The sequence below is a fragment of the Polypterus senegalus genome, chromosome 17, assembly GCF_016835505.1.
Source record: "Polypterus senegalus isolate Bchr_013 chromosome 17, ASM1683550v1, whole genome shotgun sequence".
NCBI classification, from domain to species: Eukaryota; Metazoa; Chordata; class Cladistia; order Polypteriformes; family Polypteridae; genus Polypterus; species Polypterus senegalus.
Window position 1 is genome coordinate 95934894 of NC_053170.1, and position 15230 is coordinate 95950123.

The 15230-nt window shown below is 38.3% G+C and overlaps 1 protein-coding gene across 1 annotated transcript in view; it reads left to right on the top strand.

Moving 5' to 3' along the window:
• Positions 1-519: 519 nt before the first annotated feature.
• Positions 520-15230, top strand: part of arhgdia (Rho GDP dissociation inhibitor (GDI) alpha) — a 33443-nt gene continuing 18732 nt past the window's right edge. The window contains exon 1 of the mRNA XM_039739218.1: positions 520-676. The gene's annotated coding sequence lies outside the window, so the exon portion shown is untranslated. The remainder of the gene's footprint in view (positions 677-15230) is intronic.

The window sequence follows — 15230 nt, forward strand, 5'->3', positions numbered from 1 at the left end:
GAGGTCACAACTTCAAGTGCTATCGGTCATTTTTCCTAAAGATACCTACTGGATTACTCTGTATCAAAGGGGTGTAATTCCCTTCGGGTCTAGAGGGCCAAAATACGGAGTTACCTTTAGAAAACGTGTTGTCTCCAATAGCTAGACATCAAGGCTAGTCGAACAGCATATCATAAGTCGGGGTTTTCTCGTGCCGGCGAGTCAGGGGGCGTTGGACAAAAAAAAAAATAAGTGATTTCAGAGCGTTCAGAATGAATTGTTATGACCTTAGTATTTCTACTTAATATATAGATTTCCAATGAAAGATAAATAAAAGATTTCCTTTAGTTAACACAAAGTAAAATCAGCTAGCGACAGAATGGATTTCGCTTGCTTGACGTTCCCACTGAATGAAACTATCCCAGTGGCAAAGGAGCTGCGCGCGCGCGCACATTGCCCCGCCCTTTACGCTTGATGGCGCGCACACGCACTCAGACTCTCGGGCGCGCAGCCCCTCCCCCGCCTCACTTTGCGCGGCTCCCACCGGTTCCCGGAAGCGTGTCGGGCGGGCGGTTCCACTTCTTATTCGCCATTCCAAGCAAAGGAAACAGAGCTGCTGTTGCTACACTCCGAAACGAGAAGGGCGAGACAGAGAAGGCAAAGCACGGGTAAAGAGAACGCGAGGCGGCTTTCGAAGGTAAGGTTAGTTTGATGCGTGGGGCGGTTGAAGGGTTAGTGCCGACAGCGAGACTGTCAGTTTGCGGAGCATTGGCCATCACACCGGCTGAGCGTTTTTCAAAGCCTGCGCGACACTGACTGGCGATTTCGAGTCTTGTCTGGCTGGAACAGAAGTTAGGCGTTGATATGTTGGCGTTTTCGGTGGACTGTTTGCTCAGTGTCCGCCGTTTTATATTTTGAAGCGAACAAGACGGATGGAGAAGATTTGCGTAGTTGGTGTTCTTGCAGAAATAAATTCCTCTCCGCTTGGTCTGTACAGCACGTCCTGCGTCGCTGCCGGTTTTGCATAGTGGCGCATTGTGTTACTCACTTTTCTTTCACCCTCTAAAAAGTATACGGTCTGCAGACTCGATTCGAAGCCCTCGTGCACCTGTGCCGAAAACGCTACCCGAGTGTAAAAGCCGCGAGGGTTCGCATCTTCTCCCGCGGCGCGGTTGTCCTCTCCACGATCGCAGGTGAATTTGACATCTCGAGTCCGGGTGGTTCACATCCAGTGATTCCTGTCGGCCGCGGCGCGTGCTGACCTGCCTGTTTTAGGCGGTTTGGCTGCAGGAAGTGATGCTTTGTGTCTGGCATTCGGGGATCTGGAAAATGTGAAATCGAAGGAAAAGCAGAATCGATTGAACAGTGAAAACTTTTCGGAGTGCGATTTAGGCGAAGTTGATTTTTTTTGTAACTAAAGAGTCACCATGAAACCGGTGGCTAATGGGCCGAGATGGCAGATACATCAAAAACCCCGGGTTTGTCGGCACTGACGGGAAGGAAACTGATTAAGATGTAAAATTTAGTCTCACCAATGGCTATGCACTTTGCCACACTACCGATAAAAAGATATCTTGACAATCTGTATTACTTAGTCGGACGTTTATTTTTATATGAGCTGCAAACGGTGGTTTTGAGTTGAGCAAGTGGCCCAGCCTCATTCTCCTTCTAGCTCCTTCTGTACAGAGCAGGGCGGTGGCGCCTGAGAGGCGGGGGAGCTGAGCTCTTGCAACTCGGCGGCGACGCTTTACTCGCTTTAATTTATACACTAGATGTATATTCTGTGATAAACCCTTCGCGACGGTCTAAGACCCCGCTGCTCCCCCCTCAACGTTTTCTTGGTCGTGACAGCTTGGCTTGTGTAAGGTACCCAAGTAGTCTGTTACAATGCCCCTTCCTGAAGTACCGATCGCAAAGCCTCGTGTCTCTTTCAAAGTCAGTCTTCACTTCATATGAAAGTGGGCCTTCCCTCCCAGCTGGTTTACTTTAGCGTACCGAGGAGGCTAGGTGTTTTATGGAATACAATTTTATCCCTTATTGCCATCGCCGTGTAACTCAAATCCGGTCAAATCAAATCCTTGTACGAGCTTCTGATAATATTCTGCTTAATACGTGGGCAATCGGGTGCTGCAGGTGTTGATAGAAACCCCTGAGTGCTTAGGCATCCTGCTGATTAATGTTAAGTTCCATCATACAGAATTGATGCTTTGGTTTGTTTTTATTTTTGAATATTTATATATTTTTTTAATAGTTGTCAAATATTGTACCCTATATGCTACCTGCATGATAAAATAAGGGTGGCGCAGTGGTAGCGCTGCTGTCTCGCAGTAAGGAGACCCAGGTTCTCCCCGTGTCTGCGTGGGTTTCTCCCCACAGTCCAAAGACGTGCAGATTAGGTGGATTGGCGATTCTAAATTAGCCACGGTGTGTGCTTGATATGTGGGTCCTGCGGTGGGTTGGTGCCCTGCCTAGGATTGGTTCCAGCAGACCCCCGTGACCCTGTGTTCGGATTCAGCGGGTTAGAAAATGGATGGATGATAAAATAAGAGATGTATTTTTTTTTTTACACATGATGATGACCTGAATGGTCACACATCTCGCCAGCGTCTTGGTCACCAGAAAACCCATGTCTTGTCACCAGTAGTTGGAATGTAAGCGTTTTAGTTGGGTGTCTAGAGTTAACCCTCGTTTGATGGACAGTATGTTGCCCTAGTGAGTTATTTCAGGACCCTCACTGTAGAAATAATAAAACAGTCAAAGTGTACGCTCACTGAGCAAATTAGGAATGCTATACTCTGTGCTGCCTGTACACTGTGGGTGTATGCTCCCTCTTGTGGATCAGATTGTGTTGTTGTTATTTTAAAGTCAAATCAAAAATCCCCCTTGGGGATGGGAATACATTTGTATCTGTGTATGAATTTGAAGAACTGGATTGTTGGGTATTGTCCTTGGATATCAGGGCACATTCTATTTTATGGAGTGGGTAGGGGAGGGTTCAGAGAGATTGATTTGTCCCTCTTGGCGATTGGAGAATACTTGTGTATATACCGTCACTCTATAATAACAGAAGAGTGAGGAGGTTGGGGAAAGATATGTCTTGGTGGGCAAGAAGTCTCAGTGCCCAGGCAAGCAGCTACTCGGCCTTAGCCCAGATCTAGCCCAGACTATACTAATACTGGGTATGGCCTCCTTTTGCTGTCGTAACAGCCTCGGTTCTTCATGGCGTGGATTCTACAAGATGTTGATAATATTCCTTTGAGATTTTGGTCCATGTTGATATTGTATCATGCAGTTTCTGCAGATTCGTCAGATGCACACTCACCCTGCGAATCTCCTGTTTTACCACATCCCAAAAGTGTTCTATTGGATTCAGATCCAGAGACTGGGAGAGCCCACTGAAGAACACTGAACTCCTTGTTATGTTCATAAAACCACTTTGAGATTAATTAGTAACAAACTAATCTTGCTAGAAGTAGTCGTTAGGAGACAAGTAAATTGTGGTCATGAAAGGATGCACATGGTCAGCAACAGTTCTCAAATAGGCCATGGTATTCAAGAGATGATTGATTTGGTATTTATGGGCCCGCCATTCTGTACACAATTACACCCCCACCAACCTAAACTGTTGGCACAAGGCAGGTTGAGTGCATGGATTTATGTGGTTACTGCCAAATCCTGACCCTACCATCTCTGTACCCTCGGCGTTCTGTTCTTGGCTGACAGGAGTGGAACCTGACTTGGTCTTCTGCTCTTGTAGCCCATCCTCCTCAAGGTTCATCAGGTTGTGCATTCTGATTTGCTTTTCTGTCACCAGAGTTGTACAAAGTGGTCATCTTGGTTACCACAGCCTTTCTGTCAGCTTGAACCAGTTTGGTCATTCTTCTCTGACCTCTTTCATCAACAAGGCACTTCTGTATGCAGAATTGCTACTCACTGGATGTTTTTTGCACAATTCCGAGTAAACCCTAGTGACTATTGTGTGTGACAAATCCTAGGAGATCAGCTGTTACCAGCCTGTCTGGCACCAACAATTGTGTCATGGTCCAAATCCCTAAGATTCCATTTCTTTCCCCAGTTGTGGTGTACGTGGTTTTATGCATTGCGCTGCTGGCACATGATTGGCTAATTAGATATTTGCATCACTAAGCAGGTGTACAAGTGTCCTACTAATTCGCTTAGTGATTGTAATCCTCAAGTGTCTTAGAATGCTTTCTTGGAGAACTTCATCCCAAGTACAGTTAATGGACAGTGTGCCTTCTATAGGCTAAGGTTGTACTTTAAAATATACATTTTACTCTTTTATATCCAGCCTAGATAAAATCAAATTGCTTGCTAAAGGCACAGCTTGTGCCATGAGGTGGTTCTGCTCTGTATTTGTAATTTTTCTATTGCACTATTTATATTTGTATTGAGGATTACTTGTGTTCTGTTCTGTGTATTGTGTTGTATTTGAAACCCACTACACGCCCAGCCAACCTGGAAAGGGTTCTCTCTTTGAACTGTCTTTCCCAAGGTTTCTTCCATTTTTTTTCCCCCTACAAGAGTTTTTTTTTTTTTTCTTTTTGGTGTTTTTCATTGTCTTAGAGAGTCAAGGCTTGGGGGCTGTCAAAAGGCAGAGACTGTTAAAGCCCTTTGCAACCCTCCTTGTGTAATTTTTGCTATATAAAATGCATTTGTATTGTACTGGCATGTAAACCAGAACGTTACCTGTTTAGTTACTACCTCTTACTCTTGTCACTTAACACCCCAGTGTGTCAGCTGTAAAGTATATGTGCAAACAGTTAACATTGTGTCTTGATCTTGTAAGCATCTTTGGGTGAAGGTGTCCGCTAAGTATTTAATAACCTGCCAGTGCATACTTCGTTCCTTTGATGTGGTTCAGCATGGAAAGATCCATTTGTATATTTCCTGAGCCTGCTTGTATAGAACAGGGGTCTCTGATAGCACAAATAAGCGGAAAATGGCAATGCCTGTCCATTACAAATTGTGGTATGATGTTGCATGAGATGGTTTAGATGAATAACTTGACAACCAGCAATAAGGTGCATAGTAACCAAAATATTGTATATTAAGTCCCTACATACAAAAATACTTATTTTATAGCCTTGTGTCCATCACTTTAGATGGATGTTGTTGCTCTGGGTTTTTGTTAGACAATCGGTAGTTAAGTTATACCAGTATGTCACTAGTTTACCTGTCTTTGAACCCATTAAAGCTGTCTATTTGGAACTCATCTGTCCATTTTCCAGACTGCTTATCCAGTTTTGGGTTGTGAGAAGATCCCTGGCAACATTGTTTGTAAGGCGAGAACCATCTCTGGCCTGGTGACAAGTCACTGCAGGGCACACTTGCTAACTGTCATGAGCCCAGTTTGATATCATTTAAATGCACAGTGTTCAGCTAAGTGTTAAGGTTTGGGCAAATTGCCACCCTCACTGAAAATGTACGGGGGATTTAAATCATATTTTAAATGATAACTTTGACTGTAATATGAGTGTATGTTTAGATCGTCATAATTTGTAATCGATTAGAAATTAATTTGTTGTCAGCCTAAAAACAAGCAGTGCTGTCCAGTTGTGGCATGCCATGAAGAATTATGTTCACTTTCCCTACATGGCCTAATAAAAGTGCAACAGTAACCCCCCCTTTTTTTTTTTTTTTTATATAAAAGAATTTTACAGTTTAAAAAATAAAGTACTAATTTTCTGGTTAGTCAACAGATTCACAGCTCCCACCTTTGGGAAATGGGTTTTTTACAACAAAAGCTTCCAGTGTATTTGCAATCAAGTTTTACATAAATGTGGTAATAAAGATAGAGCCGTCCACTTCACATCCTATTATGGAAATAGATCTCCTGCACGTGTGCAGAAAATTCTGTCAAAAGATTATTAAAGTAATTAAAGTCTTTAAAATGTGATTCACAGTTGCCCAGTCTAGCATACCACTGTGGGAGAGAAAACCTTTGTATGCCTGGCAACCTGAAGATTCCAGCTCTTCGTCTTTTGTGTATGTGCACATATGAAATTTTCTAAGAGAATGCACCTTTGTCCCCCTGTCACCATAAGGGTGATTTGTCTGAATCAGTGCTGGAGAGTACTGTGTGTGTGTGTGTGTGTGTGAGAGCGAGCATGCATATTTACAGTACAGTTTGTCAGCATTGAGTATACAGGTATGGTAAATTTATTTCTTCTGAAATGATTTTTTGTTATTTGTGCTTTAACAGGGGAAAGCCTAGAATCTGGAAAATTCATTGTATGCCTTGTAGCTTTATTAGTAAATGAAGAAATATTCAATTTATTGGTTTGGTTGAATTAAGTTTTAACAATTCTGTTTAAATATTTAAAATACCTTGCAAATGAACAGGCTGAAATACTAAAGTCTCTAAAGAGGGATTTTATAAAGGACTTCTACCAGAATTAAGTTACAATTATTTTCTTATACTCTCTTCTGTTGCAACCTCTTTATATTTTAATGTTAAATTCAAAATGGCATTTTATAAAAATAAATGATCGGAATATTTAGTCATAATTTTACCTTATCTTTCATTATAATTATTCAGTATACAACCTCAAGGTCTGAATGCAAATGTGTCTCAGTACATGCTATTGATTATGTAGGTTCTGCTGATATATATATTAGTTTGTTTTTATTTATACTGAATTTGACCTATTCTGTATATTGCTCATGATTTATGTATTTAGCTATTATTAGGATTACATAACACAGACTTCTCTTGAAACATGTTTAGTGTTCAGGGAGCCTGTTCATTGTTAAATACAGCCAGTCATTGACAGTAGAGCACTGCAACCGAGGATGCCAGAATGAATGTGAGCCTTTTTTGTTTGTGAGAGGAATACAAATGTAGGCTTTCTGGAGTCTTCAAGCAACATGAAGACCTTAATCTTGGGGCAGAGAATATGAATAATGCTTAAGTATTTTCTTTTGAAAGTACAGTGTTAATAATCTTTCATTATTTACACAAGCTGACCTAGCTTTGACTGCAGCTGCTTGACAGTATGTAACTTGAGTGTGTAAGAAATATTAAGTGCTGCTCTACATCCACTATTTTTAAGAGTGGAATGAGATGTAGATTATTTTTAACCTTTTTCCTTGAATTTCTCACATTATAAGTACTTATTAATTTAAAAAAAAAAAAAAGACTTGATTTTATTTAACTGTAGTAACTAGAGCCTGGATAATCTAATTCAGGTTCCGGTGGGATTGGAGACTATCCCAGGAGCATCAGGCAGAGGCCATACAGGAAACTGCCCTGGACAGTGTGCCAGCATTTCACCGGGCATGCACTCATACTAGGGTCAATTTATAAACGTCAATTAACCGAACAAGCATAACTTTAGGGGATGTTTGAAGAAACACCACACAGACGTGGGGAAAATGTGCAAATACTACACACATAATAACCGGTTATGGGTTTGGCTGGGTGTGTGATGTACCATTTCTTAATACTGTAATGAAATAAAAACAAAAATGACCTTGTTTTATGGCTCTGAAGTTAATTGGTTAAGAACAAATGAGTACTTGAACATGCTACAATGCCATAGTCCAATAAAAGTATTTAAACTTTGCCATTTAATGTCCTGCAAGTTTGTTTATTTCTGATTTAGTCCAAATAAGAAATTATCACATAAACATTCCGACTGTTTAGCTGCCTTATTTGCTGCCTTTTTCAAAACATATTACCCTGCAGTATAATGCACACAGTTGACATTTTTTCTGTCAGGCTTATGGAAATCGGGAGAAAATGTTATTTAGCCTTTTTCAGATATGTACCAATAATGTCATCTTCTGTGCATTTGAGTGTACCATGTAAACTACTGAAGAAAATAATGACGGTTAAATACTGTGTGTCTAGTGTGTGTTGTCAAAATGTCCTCCAGCAGTGCATCCGTACAGTGCCATATTTTAGCTATTCCAGCCACTTCAATTGTTTAATAGTCCATTTGTGGTGATCAGCCATGAAAACAAAACTGAAATAACCATAAATACCATTACAGTTCTATTGTTTTTATTTTTACTAAGTTTAATTATGGAACTGTGCAAGAATTTTTGCTTTTGATTTTAATGAAACAGTTAATGTGGGTTTGTTGCATATAAGCCTCAGTTGTATATGCAGTAAACTATCACAGTGTTGTTAATTACACTTGTGTACACTGGCATTAGAACAAAATATGGGCACATTGATAATGAGGTGCCATTTAGGGCATCATTTTTTTAAAGGGTGTACAATCTGAACTGAAATTAGTGCACTGTATATAAAATAAATATGCAGTAAATGGAAATAATTTAACATTTTTAGGGCTGATTATTTTTTTTTCCTTTTCTCTCAGGTCTGAATATTTTTCCAAAAAACTAAATTTTCTGAAAAGCATACAAAGAAATAGTTTTTCACATATATCAATGTAAACCATCTGTTACTGTATGCAGTGTCTTATTTCAGCATGTTAGCCATCTCAGTGTCAGTAGGTGCATAGGGGTGGCATCAGCAGATCAGCTGGGGACTGATCAGCACAGCTGATACCTGTACCTCACTTTCGTTTTAGATCTTGATCTACAGATCTCCTACACCAAAACTGTAGTCCGACAAGTCAAATTCAAAATAAAAAATATACGTAAAACGTCATCCACTGCGTATTTGCTTTGCCTCTCTCGCCAGATGTTAATGCCATTCTAGGTATTGTTTACGCTACTCCCGCTAGGAGGAATGTTGAATTCCTGCATGTGCAAGGACGGCCTACCTATAAAGTAAGGGTGACTTTTGTCAATGTTTCCAGATGATTATCACCCTCTACCCATGGATGTCAACTTTAGTCATCTGCCCTCAACCCTGTTGTCGACAAAAGTTGACATCCGCCTTAAAAGAGTTAAAGCATATGTGTTTCTTTTTATAGTATATAAGAAAATATCAATGTGTGCCTATTCGCCTCTGTGTATACAATAAATCTCCGAATATTTATTTTTTATTTATGAGTAATTCAGGTCCTAAACAGTGCAACATTTAATGGCTGACAACTTAATTACTGCCTTCAAGGCCAGTCTTGTTCTAGGGCGAACTCTGAACGAATTTGCAGCAGTAAGTTCTGTAATTGGTACTTTTTTACCTTGGAAAGAGAAAACAATGATTTTCATTTGTATTGTAAAATAATAAAGTGCAAGGCAGGAGCCATTGTCTAACAAGTGTTCCTCATCAGTGAGAGTTTCCTGAATGTACTGATGTAAACATAACTGTCCCAGCATCAAATATCAGGTGCCACCTAGTAACTTGAGGACAAGCCTGATTTGAAAAGTCTTGTTACAAAAGAATCTTTAATGGTTTGTTGTAAATGAAAGCGTCCTGATAGTCTCATTGTTTGCTGGTTCAGGTTATACTGATGTTACAGTAAGTTTTTATTCTGATATTGTGGCTAAGTCATTGTCTGTTTTTTCAAATACCAAAAGCAACATTGGTGAATAAATTTAGCTAATGTTTTAGCTTGCATATGCTAAGATAAGGGATATGTTGGTTTTTGTTTTTTTTTTTTTTCTTTCTTAAACTGAAGGATTTTTAATTTTTTTTTTTTTTACAGTGATTGTATGCATTCTTTTGGTCTGAAAACCTTTTGTTCTTAAGAGAAGCATTATTTATAAATTAAAAAAAAAAAAAAATCCACCAAGTGACTTAAACAATAGCAGCCTTTGGGACACCAAAGGAAGCTTGAAACAAAAGCCTTAAAGCTTACCAAGTACAGCCACTTTAAAACAGAAAATATTCCCGAGTGTTGATTTACTATATGTAATTATCAGAAACGTTTGTATTCAAGATTTGTTTTAATGAAACTGTATTTTTGCATGTTACAATTTTCGAGTACAGCTGTCCTTTAGACTTTACTCCTCATTACCCCAGGGGATTGTATTTTTGTAGTTTATTTTATTAAGGGTCCAGCCGCATTGATGCTTTTCTTTGCAAATTCAAGCAAGTAAAGCTTTTTTTTTTTTTTGAGGAGGGAGGGATATCTGGTGAAATTAAAATTTTAAGAGCATTTTGTTATGCAAGCTTATTTTATGTCAGCAATATGCCTGATGGACAATGAAAATGACAAGACATATATTGCTAAACCTTATTTTTTGAGTGTGAACGTATCAATCTGGGCAATAGATTGAAGAGAACATGGAAAGACAGAGAAAGGAGAGAGGAACATTTCCGGCGTGAAGTTATGGCAACACTCACGATAACTAGCAACTGTTGGTGCAGATGTGGAAAATGTTTTCCAGCCTTCATAAACCCTGGAATTTTGGACACACTTTTCAAAATTTAAAGTGGAAGAAGCGGTTTAGACTGAAGGACCAAATTGACCACTTTTGTTATATGAAGTCTGTTTATTTATTAGCTGTAGCTACACCCTGCTTAGCACAAAGCTCCAAGTGGCACAGTGGAACCTGTACTTTAAGAGGTTGTGTGAGGGTTTCCTTAAATATTCTGGTTTGTTTGCCACATTCAGAAGACATGCATGTTACAATTTGCCCGCTCAGTGCATGCTTTTTAATTTTAATTTTTAATATTGTAATTTTTTACTTCATGTTTGTGCTTCTTTAGCTTAAAGGTGGCGTTGTGCTAAGCAACTAGAGAAGCAGATTTCAGTTTATATTGTCTTACTATGGCACTTTCAGTTTGCACAGTAGCTTCTGTTATATTAGTTACTGTTGATATGAAAACTCCACCCTTATCAGTTACTGTGAATAGAGAAGTAAACATTTATCCTTTCCTGGGATAGATATTGCCAAAAATCTGTGATTTAAAAAAAAAACATAAAACAATGTTGATTTTGTAAATATTACAAAAAGGACAGGCTTTTTTTTTTTGCTGACCATTTTCATTTCGCAGCAAGCACACACAGTACGTTTTTTAAAGGATTTATTTCAAGTTTTTCCTGAAGCCTTTAAGCTGATGGGTGAGGCTTACTAAAATAAAAGGTTTTGGTTACATCATGAAGATATCGGGCAAAACCAATGTTCATGTTAGGATAGCATGACTGAAGCCATGGTTCACTTATAAGGAGGACAAGTTCAGTATGTCTGGAGTAATGTTGTATAGAAAAATTAGGACATTTGGAAAATATCATAGTCATCCATTATTTGAGCAGCAATTCTTACACGGATTATATACAGTATAAAGTAATGTCCTCCTACTAGTAGTCAAGCATTGTGGTGTCACTGATGTCTGGGATGCAGTGATGGAAAACAAACAAAGAAACTTTACATTAATTAGAATGGCTGATGAAAAACACTGGAATAAGAAAAGTGCACTATTTACCAAAAATATTTAATAACTTAAATTTGTGGGGGCAACTTTTTTCACTTTTTTTATAACTCTTTATGTAATCTGTTGTTTATCTTAATTAGTAATGTTGCTCTTTTGCCAGTTAATGTGAAACTGCGTTTGTCTTAAGTGCACTGTGATCACCACAGAAGAGCACAATGCAGCAGTGTATGTTAACTCCAGATATAATGGTTGCCTGGAAAGTGTTCCATGTTTTTTCAGATCTCTTTTTTGCTGTTCTTATTAGTCACCCATGTTTTCTGCTGTGCTGCTCTAGTAGTGATCCCAATTTTGCCTGCTAGAGAAAGAAAGGCGAGTGCTTGTGACATCGGGAAGAGACGGCAGTAACAGAATCCACTTCTTGAGTCTACTTGTGCTACTTGCTTTGGAGAGTTAACTCTGTTGTACCCTTTAGTCACTAACATGCAGTGGGCACCAGTTTGCTGTTTGGAGTCAACACAGGCTGGTTTGAGCTTCAGAATCTGGTCATATGTATCATGCCACCTAGAAATGATTGCTTAGTATTAGTCGAAAGCAAGACAGCTGATTTTAATCACTTGTTTAATATACTGTTACATTTTAGTATATTCATTCATATTAAATATTGATATTTGACATATCTTATCAAATATTGGATTCATGCTGATGATAAACCAAACCAGCTCTCTGCCAAACGTCAGTATGAATTTAGCCAATTTTATATGCACTGTTGCTTGGTGAAGTGGTTAAGCTGGGAGGGTACTATCTGTGTGTTTTGTTCCATACATTGGGCCAATATTTTGTAATGTCAATTTCCCCCAGCTGTTATGAAGCCAGTGCGGGGGTTCGGATATTTAGACAGTTTTTTTTTTTTTTGAGTGGGTGTACGCCGGAGAGTGCCTTGTTGAAATTTGGTTCTCGCTGTGCTGCTGAGATAACTTCAGCTTCAAAGTCAATTGGATAAACAAGTTCAGAAATAAATGAATGTAATATAGTCTGAACTAACAAACAACAAAATACCATATGTTTATATAGATTAGAACATTTTATGTTGAAATGGATTGATAAATAAGTTCAACTTTATTAAGGTCTTGAACAAGTCTTGTTTTAGGTATTGTTTATCTTGGGGTTAACCAATTAAAATTATAAAATTCATATTCTGTGCTTTTTATAATGGTCAATAAAAGAAAAAACTTTATATAAAAAAAAAAAAAGTTTTGTTTTAGTACAATTTGCTATTTTAATGGCCAGTAATTGCTTGCATTTACCTGTATACAGGCCTGCTTTTGGTCTCTGCCAAATACTGTAGTTCTGAACACCATGTTACTTCACATTTCACTCAATGTGTTTAAAAGCCAGATTTCTTTTTTTTTTTCCTCTTTAAATATAGCTAAACGAACAGCAAGTACTTTTCCAAGACTCATTTTTTTCCCCCCAGTGAAATTAAGGTAACTGCCAGCATGGAGAAAGAAAACACCGCTGAGCAGTTTTTCTTGCTGTTTTATTAAGAATTGCACCTCACTAGGAATCCAAAAGTTAAAGTATGATTTCATATGTAGTCATGGAAAATGAGAGCTACATTCTATACACACCCCAAAAGGAAAAAGAAAATAAAAGAATGACTTTCTGGATTTTCATACAGAAAGGCAGATGACAGATTTTCATTGTAGTCCTTTAGTAATTGACGTACACTGTGGCTATATAAAAGTACAAAAGAATCAAAAAAGTATAATTGTTTGGTGTACAATCTAGTTATTAATGTTATGAAAAAATTACTCCCCAAAGTTCCTGCTTGTGCCTAAGCCATATATTTTGATGCATCTTTCTTTAGTTACAGTATGTAAGCAGATTTTCCATATTTATTTATTTAAATCTGAGTTGTTGGGTAATTATTTACACATTTATTTAATAGAAGTGGGACGCTGACTGGGTATTTTTAAATGAAAACTACAAAACGGGTATAATTCCCTATCAGATATCTTTGTTCCTTACTTTAGTGTAAATGTATTATTTGCACCCTGCTGCTTCAAATCACAATATAAAAATGACTTCCAAGTATACTGCCTACAGCAAAAGTAACCAAAACTGTTACGGAGGGATCATGCAGCTTGTTACATTGGGTATTTTATGTTGTGCTTGGAAGTGGCCCAAATGCTGTCAGCATGAAAGCACATGATCTAAAAACTTGATTTTGTTAAAGCTCGGGGGGGCTTTACATATTCTGTTGTGTAATTTCACTTGGGTGTTTTAGAACTTGCATCGTATTTAGGGTGACATTATCAACTTTCACTGTGTTTTGGCAGTTGTTGCCAAGTGTATTTTACATTTCATGCCAGTCATTTTGGTTCCTGTTTTCTGCTTTAAATGCTACAACTTTCCTAGGATCACATGCCACTATTTTTCTACAATCTTGGTCATTTAAGCAGAGTGTTTGTGTTTTATTTTTAAGTGCTTGGCTTGTAGGTTTATTTTTAGCTCATTACGTTTAATGGAGGTGTCTGTTGAATAAACCATTACTGGGATTGGCTTTGTAAACGTAATATCATTTTAAATGGCTGGTGGGGTGACTGCACAGGTGTCTTCTCTTTGACAGCTTTTCAGTCACAGGAGTAATCCACAATGATGGATATTTTTGTTGTTTTAGATTATTTGTGAAGGAGTTTGCTTTTCATTAGTTGTAGAGCTTTGCCCTCAAATCTGCTACATTCATAGGTATTTAGTTAAAATGCAGCAAGATGAGCATGGTATATTGGCTGTACAATTGTTTTTATGTCCTGTCACTTCACCAGTAAAATTACTGCAAGTGCGAGTCATAGCTGCGACGTGCTGAACTTGACAATCCCCATTTGCCCACCACAGCCCAGCTAAGATATCTAGTTCCCTCCAGCATGTCTTTGGTATACCCAAAGATCTGCTCCCAGTGGACTGTGTCTGATTTGCCAAATGGGAAGGGATCGTTTTAACTACGTGCTTGAAATGCATCAACTGTCTCTGCTGGTTTTGGAGCAGCAGTTGTAGTGCAGATCAGCTCTCCCTCATCCCTAGTAGTGAACACTGCAGCCCTGTGTGCAGAAAAATCACTTCGGCCACTTTTACTTGAGTCCGCATCAAGAGTTTGTGACCAGAAGTGGAAATGGGGCGATGCATGATTTCAAATGAAATATGTGCAAAATTAAAATTCCATTAATATTATTGAATATATTTTGATGTTTCCAACTGTTCTCAACTGCTGTCATTTATTTACCTTTTGGTTCTGAATGGCTTTCCATTTTATGGTACTGCATCAACATTTTTTGAAAAATGTTTATGTCGAATCTGTTGGAAATCAAAATATAGCTTTTTTAATTTTTTTTGTATTTACATTTATTCATTACCAATTGTTTATCTAATTTGTTACGAGTTTAATTTAGGTAATTGTAATTTGTATAATTAAGTTTCCATTGAGAAATGCAATTGCCTTGCTGCACTGTGTTACTGATAAACTGTGTTTGTGATACGTTCTTTATTTAAATTGACAGTATTTCAAGGATAACAGACAACATTTTCTGACATAATAGTAAAAATCCTGTAATGTAGAGGCTTAAAACAATTGCAATGTGAAACATTGCAGCTATCTTGGTATAAATTGCCAATCTAGAATGGTCCAGTGGTATAACTGGTTTAGTATTGCAATGAGGAAAAAATGTAAAAACCCAAGAGTCAACACAATGGGTTAGGGGGGATAGCTGGCTATGCATGGCTTAGTCCACCCCACTGCATTGGTTCTTGGGATTTGAGTTCTTCCCCTCCTTCATTACTAGACCAGTGACGTTACCGATCAACTCTTCTGGCAGTTGAAATGATGGGACCATTTAGTTTAATGCTGCAGGATTTTTTTTCCCCAAATCTCCTACATGAAAGAGTTTTTCACTATTAAATGACAGAAGAAAGTGACTGTTTCCTTTTTAAAGTACACATT